This window comes from Mirounga angustirostris, unplaced genomic scaffold, assembly GCF_029215605.1.
Source record: "Mirounga angustirostris isolate CCGP_5_RB_7025 unplaced genomic scaffold, mMirAng1.0.hap1 SCAF_16, whole genome shotgun sequence".
Taxonomy (NCBI): domain Eukaryota; kingdom Metazoa; phylum Chordata; class Mammalia; order Carnivora; family Phocidae; genus Mirounga; species Mirounga angustirostris.
The window spans coordinates 32,303,464-32,312,271 of NW_026991724.1; positions in this window are offsets into that span (position 1 = coordinate 32,303,464).

Genomic DNA, 8,808 nt, shown 5'->3' on the forward strand with positions numbered 1-8,808 from the left:
TTATTGTATATCTGGCTTGTGCTTCTTTTTCTTTTTCTTTCCTAAACGACTTAAAAGACAAATGTATAAAACAATAACTATAAATTTATGGTAATAGGCACGTGATGCATAAAGATATATTTCTGACAATAACAGCATACAGGAGGGAAGTGATGGAGCTGTATAATGCAGAGGTTTGTATACCATTGAAGCTGGGTCAGTATCTATTCAAGTTAGACTGTTAGACAATTAATTGCAATCCCCATGGTAACCACTAAGAAAATAACTTGCAAAATTTACAGAAAAGGCAATGAGAAGGAAATCAAAAGAATACACTAGGAAAAAAACAGAAAGGAAAGCATTAAGGAAGAATTGAGGAACATACAGAAATCAAATAGCAAGTTGGTGGAAGTCCTTCCTTATCAGTAATCACTGTAAATGTAAATGGATTAAATCTTCCTATTAAAAGGAAGAGATTGACATAATCAATTAAAACATGATCAAATTCTATGCTGTGTACATGACACTGACTTTAGATACAAAGGCTCAAATAGGTGAAAAGTGAAAGGATGAAAATTATGCAAATAATAACCAAACGAGAGCTGAGATGACCAAACTAGTATCAGACAAAATAGACTTTAAGTCAAAATTTTTTACATGAGACAAAGAAGGACATTATATATTAGTAAAAGGCTCCATCCATTAAGAAGACTGAAACTACAAATCAGTAACAAAGGAAAAGTGGAAAATCCACAAACATCTTGCAATGAAATAACACACTCAAATAACTAATAAATCAAAGAGTAAATCACAAGAGAGATTAGAAAATATTCTGAGATGCATGAAAATGAAAACACAGCATACAAAAAATCATGAGATGTGGCAAAAGCAGCCTGGAGGGAAATGTATAGATTTCAATGCCCACATTTTGTTTTCCTTGTTTTTTTTTTTTTTTAAGAGAGCGAGGGGCTGAAAGAGAAAGAATCTTAAGCAAGCTCCACGCCCATTGTGTGAGCCCAAGGTGGGGCTTGATCTCACAATGCTGAGATCATGACCTGAGCTGAATCAAGAGTTGTGTGCTTAACCAACTGAGCCACCCAGGCACCCCCTCAATGCCCACATTTAAAAAGGAGAAAGGTCCCAGATCAAAAACTTAACCTGACACATTAAGGAAGTAGGAAAAAAAGAGTAAACTAAACCCAAAGCTAGCTGTAGAAAGAAAATAATAAAAATTAGAGTCAGCTAAATTAAGTAGGAAATTAAAATACAATAGAATCACTAAGAACAAAAGTTGGTTCTTTGAAAAGATCAACAAAATTGACAAACTTTTAGCTAGAATGACAGAAAAAAAGAGAGAAAATATATAAATAATTAAGATTTAAAATGAAAGTTGGGACATTACTACTGAAATTATTAGTTACAGAAATAAAAAGAATCAAAAGAGGATACTATGAACAACTACATACCAACAAATCTAGATGAAATGGGAAAATCCTTAGAAACATACAAAATATCAAAACTGACTCAAGAGGAAATAGAAATCTCAGTAGACTTATAACAAGTAAAGATAATGAATCAGTAATTAAAACCTCTGGACAAAGAAAAGTCTAGTACCAGATAGATTCACTGTTTGTAAACTATACAAAACAAAGAAGACTTAATACCAATCTTCTTAAATTCTTCCAAAAATGTGAAGAAGAAGGAATACTTCCTTATGCATTTTATGAAGTCAGTGTTACCCTGATACCAAAGCCAGACAAAAACAATCTAAGAAACTGTAGACGCAAAAATTCTTAATAGAATTCTAGTAAATCAAATCCAGCAGCACAAATCAAATCCAGCAAGATTATACACCATGACCATGTGAAATTTAACACAGGAATGCAAGGATGTTTCAACCTTTAAAAATCAATGGATATAATGTACTGCATTAATAGAATGATACAGAAAAGAGTATTTGACACACTCCAACACACTTTCAGGATACAAACTAAAATAAGAAGGGAATTTCCTCAACATGGTAAAGGGCATTTATGAAAAACCCACAACTAACATCATAATCAAAGGTGAAAGACTAAGAGTTTTTTCCTAAGGACCAAGATAAGGGTTCTGCTTTCACCATTACTATTCAATACTGAAATAGTTCTAGCCAGAGCAATTAAGAAAAAGAAATAAAGTGTTCAAAATTGGAAAGAAGAAGTAAAACTATACCTACTTACAAATGAGATGATCTTATATATGGAAAACTCTATAAAGAATCCACAAAAAAAATATTAGAAACTTTTATGCATCCAAGAACACCATCAAGAGAGTGAAAAAGACAACCTACAAAATAAAAGACAATATTTACAAATTATATATCTGATAAGGATCTGGTTTCCAACATCTATTATTTTACTACTCAACAACCAAAAGATAAACAGCCCAATTCCAATGTGGGCAAAAACTCGAATTGACATTTCTCCAGAAAAAGATCTGAAAATTACCAATAATCACATGAAATTAAGCTCAGTGTCATTAGGCTAAGGGAATGCAAATCAAAATCACAACAAAATAGCACTTCACACCCCACTAGCTTGACTACTACTTTATTTGTAACTGGACAATAACAAGTGATTGGTGATGTAAAGAATTTGGAGCCTTCACACAACACTGGTGAGAACGTAATGAGGGCCACTTTGAAAGCCGTGTGGCAGGCAGTTCCTCAGGAAGTCAAACATCAAATAACCATATGATGCTGAAATTCCATTCCTAAGTATATACTAAGAGAATTGAAAACTGATTTTCATACAAAAGCTTGTACATGTATGTTCACAGCAGCACTATTCATGATAGCCACAGTGTAGAAATAGTTAAATGTCCATTAACTAATGAATGGATAAACAAAATATAGCATATCCATACAGTACTGGACATCCATACAATATGGATATTTTTTTTTAAAGATTTTATTTATTTATTTGAGAGAGAGAATGAGATAGAGAGAGCATGAGAGGGGGGAGGGTCAGAGGGAGAAGCAGACTCCCTGCTGAGCAGGGAGCCCGATGCGGGACTCGATCCCGGGACTCCAGGATCGTGACCTGAGCCGAAGGCAGTCGCTTAACCAACTGAGCCACCCAGGCGCCCCATACAATATGGATATTATTCAGCCATAACAAAGAATGAAGTACTTAGTCATACTACAATATAGATGAACTTTGAAAATGTTATGATAAGTAGGAAAAGCCAGGCAAAAAAGTTCATGTGTTGTTTAATTCATTTATATAAAATACCCAGAATAGGGAAATCCATAGAGATATAAAAGAGATTACTGGTTGCCAGGGGCCAGAGGGCAGAAGGAAATAAGAAGTGGCTGCTTAATGGATATGAATTTTCTTTTGGGGTAATGAAAATATTTTAGAACTAGACAGTTGTGATGGTCACACAACATTGTGTATGTACTAAATGCCACTGTATTGTGTACTTTAAAATGGTTAAAATGGTGAAATTTATGCTATGTATATTTTAACAGTTAAAAAAGATAAGATGCCACCAAAAAACCCATGACACAGATACTACAATAAAAGAAAGTTGTGCAATATTACAATCTCCTTTTTATGCACAGAAATAATTAACAGATACTAGCAAACAGAATTTAGCAATATTTTAAAAGGACAATACATCATGGCAAAAAAGTAAGATTTATCTCTGTAAGCCAGATTGAGTTAATATTTGAAAAGCATACCACATTAACAAAATAAAGGAGAAAAACCATAGATTCACAAGAAGCACTTGACAAAATTTAATATCACTCAAGAGCTTTGCAGCAAACTAGCAAACTACAAAAATAATGTCCTCTAATAAAGGGAAACTTTGAAAAAACTCTACAACACACATCATACTTAATAGTGAAGTACTGAATACTTCCTCCCTGAGATCAAGAATAAGGCAAGTATGTCTGCTCTCAGTATTCTATTCAATATTTTATTGGAGCTCCTAGTCAGTGCAACAGGGTAAGAAAAAGAATTGGAGGGCATACATACTGGAAAGGAAAAACTGCATTTTATTTACAGATTACATAATTGTATATATAGAAAAATCCTGAGGAATCTACCAAAAACTCCATTAGAACTGATAAGGGAATTTAGTAAGGCTGCAGACGTAAGATCAACATATAAAAAACAATTATATTTTTATATAGTAGTAAATAAAATACTGCAGTTGTAAAATAAAAATTTTAAATCACACATTTTGCAATAATATAAAAATAAGATACAATTAGAAATAAACATAACAAAATATGGACAAAAACTCTGAACTGAAAAATACAAAAGTGTTGAGAGAAATGAAAGACCTAAATAAATGGAGAGATACACCATGTTCTGGGGTGGAAAAATCAATATACCTAAGATGTCTGTTATCCCCAAATTAATATAAAGAGTCAACACAATATCAATCAAAATTATAGGCAGTTTATTTTGGTATAAATGTACGAGTTGATTCTGATTGATTCTCAATAAAGTTATCAAGGCAATCCAATGAAGAAAGGAAAATGTTTTCAACAAATAGTGCTGAGACAATTGGATAAACACATAGGATAAAAGAAACTTCAACCCCTACCTCACACCATACACAAAAACTCCAAGCATAGTCCTAAACGTAAGAGCAAAACTATAAAAATGTAGAAGAAAGCACAGGAGAATATCCTCACTAACTTGGGGTAGGCAAAGTTTTATTAAAAAAGTAGCAAAAGTACTAGAAAGTAGTAGCATTAGAAGAAAAGAATAATAACTTAGACTCCATCACATAAAAAATCTGGTCATCAAAAGACATCATTAAGAATATTAATAGGCAATGGTGGACTGGGAAACAATATTTGGAAAGCATACCTGATGAAGGACTGGTAGCCATGATATATAAAGAACTACAACCCAATAATAAAAATACAAACAATCCCGTAAATAAGACACAGGATTTGAATACTTTGCAAAAGATCATGTATGAACAGCCAATAAGCATACAAAGAAGTGCTTAACATCCCTGACTTACAGGGAAATACAAACTAAAAGCACAATGAGATAACACTACACACCCATTATAATGACTAAAATTAAAGACTGACAACACCAAATATTGGCAAAATCTGTGACAACTAGAAGTCTCACACCTTGTTGGTGGGGAATATAAATCAGTACAACCATTCTAGATGAATGTCTGAAGTAAGCATATACTACCCAATGACCAAGAAATTCCACTCCAAGGGTGTGTTTAACCAAGGTAGGTGAAGATATACATGCCCCCAAAATACATATACAAGAATGTTCATAGAAGTTTTAGTCATAATAACCCCAAATCAGAAACCACCTAAATATCCATTAACAGGTGAATTATAAACGTATTGTGGGCTACACAGCAAGTAAAGCTAAGCAAATGCTGTCACTAAACATGGATGGATCTCCGACAAAATGATACTGGGCAAAGAAAGCCAGATACAAAAGACCACATATATATGTGATTTCATTTATATGAAGTTCAAAAGCAGGCAAAACAAATCTGTGTTGATAGGAATTTGAAAGAATTTGAAAGAAGAAGATAGCAGGAGGGGAAGAATGCAGGGGGGAAATCGGAGGGGGAGACGAACGATGAGAGACTATGGACTCTGAGAAACAAACTGAGGATTCTAGAGGGGAGCGGCGTGGGGGGATGGGTTAGCCTGGTGATGGGTATTAAAGAGGGCACGTTCTGCATGGAGCACTGGGTGTTATGCACAAACAATGAATCATGGAACACTACATCAAAAACTAATGATGTAATGTATGGTGATTAACATAGCATAATAATAAAAAAAAAAGTTAAGTAACTTGCTCAAGGTCAGAGGCAAATGTCTCCAAAGCCTGAACATCACACAGTAAGAGCACTCTGCTGTGAAACAGAGTTCATAGTCTCTTAGAGCCATGGCATTCCATTTCTAGAAAGATCTCAGAAATCACATTAGCCAATGTATCTCCCATTCCCATTTTATAGCTGGGAAAACTGAGTTTCAGAGAAGGGAGAGTCTCGCCCAAAGTAGATGACCCATTGGTGGCACAGCTGACCACGTCCTGCCCTGGTAGACAGTCAGGGAGGGGTGCAGTGGCCTCCTTCCCTCCCAGCCCACTAGCCCCCAAGCACGGGCCAGGAGGCCTGGCACAGAGGGACACTCGAGTCATATTTCACAGTAAAGCCAGAGTGAGTCTTACTGCATAGACTCAGGTTAGCAAGGAACATCAATTTTTTTTCTCTAAATCAAATCAAACTCCTCCTCCTAGCCACCATCCAAGAGGCCTGGCCCGAAAATCAGTCTCAACCATTCTTGATCCACCCAAGAGCCCAGGAGGAGTCCTTGGCGCCCAGAAAATGGGGAGAGGCATCCTGTCGTCTCCTCCTCCTTCTAGTCTCCCTGTAGCTTCATCATGAGCCACTCCGGATGCAGCATCCTTCAGTGAGCCACCATTCCCAGGCCACTGGGTTTCCCAGGAAAGCTGGAAGCTCCCAGACACGTGGCCAGACACATACGCACGCGTTCACACACATCTAGACAGTCCCGGAAATTCACATGCTGGCACGGGCAGAGAGACACACGCGGCTTCCCCATTCACACTGATGCACGCACCCTGCACACCACACATACAACCACACACATCCCAGACACACACCTACGGACACGCACTGATAACCCGGACTCATGCACAAATGTACTGAGGTCTACACCACCCGCTCCCACACGGATTTTTGCCCAAGTTCCCACTCTGCTAGGGACACTCGCAAGCAATGACACGCACATAGGGCCTCAGACACACGTCCTCAGCCAGACATCAAGTCAGAGACCCTCACCCCTGGCCACGAGACTGACAGAGGCTCACACACTCCACAAGCGGACAGACCTGCAGAGACAGGCATTCACTCGCAAGCAGACAGGCACGAAAACGCTCGCACGCCCAGGGGCTCGGCCCCGGCCCAGCCCCGGCCCAGCCCCGCGCACCAATGCTGATGTGCTTGCACATCCAGCCGCGGGAGCCGTTCCCGGGCCCATGCTGCCACACAGTGGAGACGTGGCGTCCTCCCCGCAGCCCCCTCCCGCCTGTCCCCTACCCGGCCGGGCGGTCACGTGCGGGAGAAGACAAAAATATGGCTGGGGCCTGAGAGGTGGGCAGCGAGGAAGGGAAGGCGCAGAAGATAAAATAATAATACTGCCGGGTTTGTTCATTTCGGTGATAATTAGCGGTGCCTTCCCCGCCGCCTCACCGGCCGCTCCGGCTGATCCCGCGTGATGGATGCCTGGTGGTGCTGAATGCAAATTAGCATAATTTCATTACCGAGGGACCCGTGAAAAGGTTCAATTATAGAGCAATCTCATTAATACCAGGGCTTGTTAAACTAATAGAAAGAGACAGGCCCCGCAGCTCGGAGAGGTACACATGTGCTCGGAATGCAATTACTGCTGGAGCCCCTGGTACCTGGGCCACACCTGGCTCCCTAGGACCTGCCTGCGACGGCCTGCAGACTCGCACTCCCAAAGGACAGGGGCCCTGACCTCGGTGGTCCAGAGTCTGATAAGCAGAGGCCCCTCAAAGAAGCAGAGCATCTGGGCTGAATCAGCCTTTACTAATCATCAAAGTGCAAGGTTACAGTTGGGGAGACTGAGGCCCACAGAGGGGAAGTGAGTTATTTAAGGTCGGTGGTATGAAAGAGCCAGTGTGACAGCAAGAAAGACATTCCGGTGGAGGGAGGTGATTGCTAATCCCCGTGTCAGGTCCTGGCTCCATGACACCTCTCAGGAGCCTCCTACACTGTGACTCAGTTTCTCCATTATTGCAGAGGCCCGTAGGTCCACTCAGCATCTTTTCCTGTCCCCTGACAGAAGAGGGCTCCATCAAGGCACACTGCAAGGTGAAGCCTTGGCCCACTGGAGGAAGCAGAACCTCAGCTCCATCCCCTCCCTCCACCCTCCACCCAACCCCCACCATCTCCCAACACACCCAGTCTAAAGACTAGAGAATTCTGAAGGCACAGCTCCCACTGAGAGAAGAACGTTCCCTTCCTCCCTAAACCCTCAGGAACTGGATCAAGAGGCTGGCACCTTCCATCTTTGGCATAAGATTTCTTAGGCTATCATACTCAGCTTCTTATCTGACTTCAGCAAAAAGGGGTCATGCTTGGTGTTCAGTCTTACCCACCCTCTGACCAAAGAGCCCTTCACAATGACTTCATGCCGCAGCTTCCTTCCCAGCCCTAGAATTGTACACACACTGAGCTGGGTCATATGAATTTGCTGTATTTTTTATCACCTCTGTAATATTTGATTTTTCTGCAATTGTAAGGAAAACAACACGAGTCCCAAAATACCCCCAAGCTGGAGAATGACTCACACTGTATATGCAGTGACTCAGAAGGGCCCAGCAGAAGTGACAACCCCCACAAAAGGCCCCATTGTTCATATTTTAAAGGTAAGGGGTGGGTGCTAAGCAATTGCAAACTTAGAGAGCAGGTTCAGGCTCTGGCTGCTGACACTTGTCATTCGTCCGTTTGTCCTGGGTGTGTTTTGGTTCTCTCTTTTTCTAATAACATAGTGAAGCCAGATAATTTTGTAATCAGAGAAAGCCCCCTGGAGACCCTCATTTGTTTCTAAGTGCTGATGGGGAAGATGGGGGGCAGTGTCAGAGACAGCCAGCCACAGGACCCCAAGAAGCTGAATGTCCCCTGTAAGGTGGCAGGACTACTGGCTAGGCTGACACCCCCACTCCTTGCAGGGGACTGTGGCAGAGGCCAAACCGAGGGACAGAACACAAGAGGAAGAATGGAGTGGTGGGA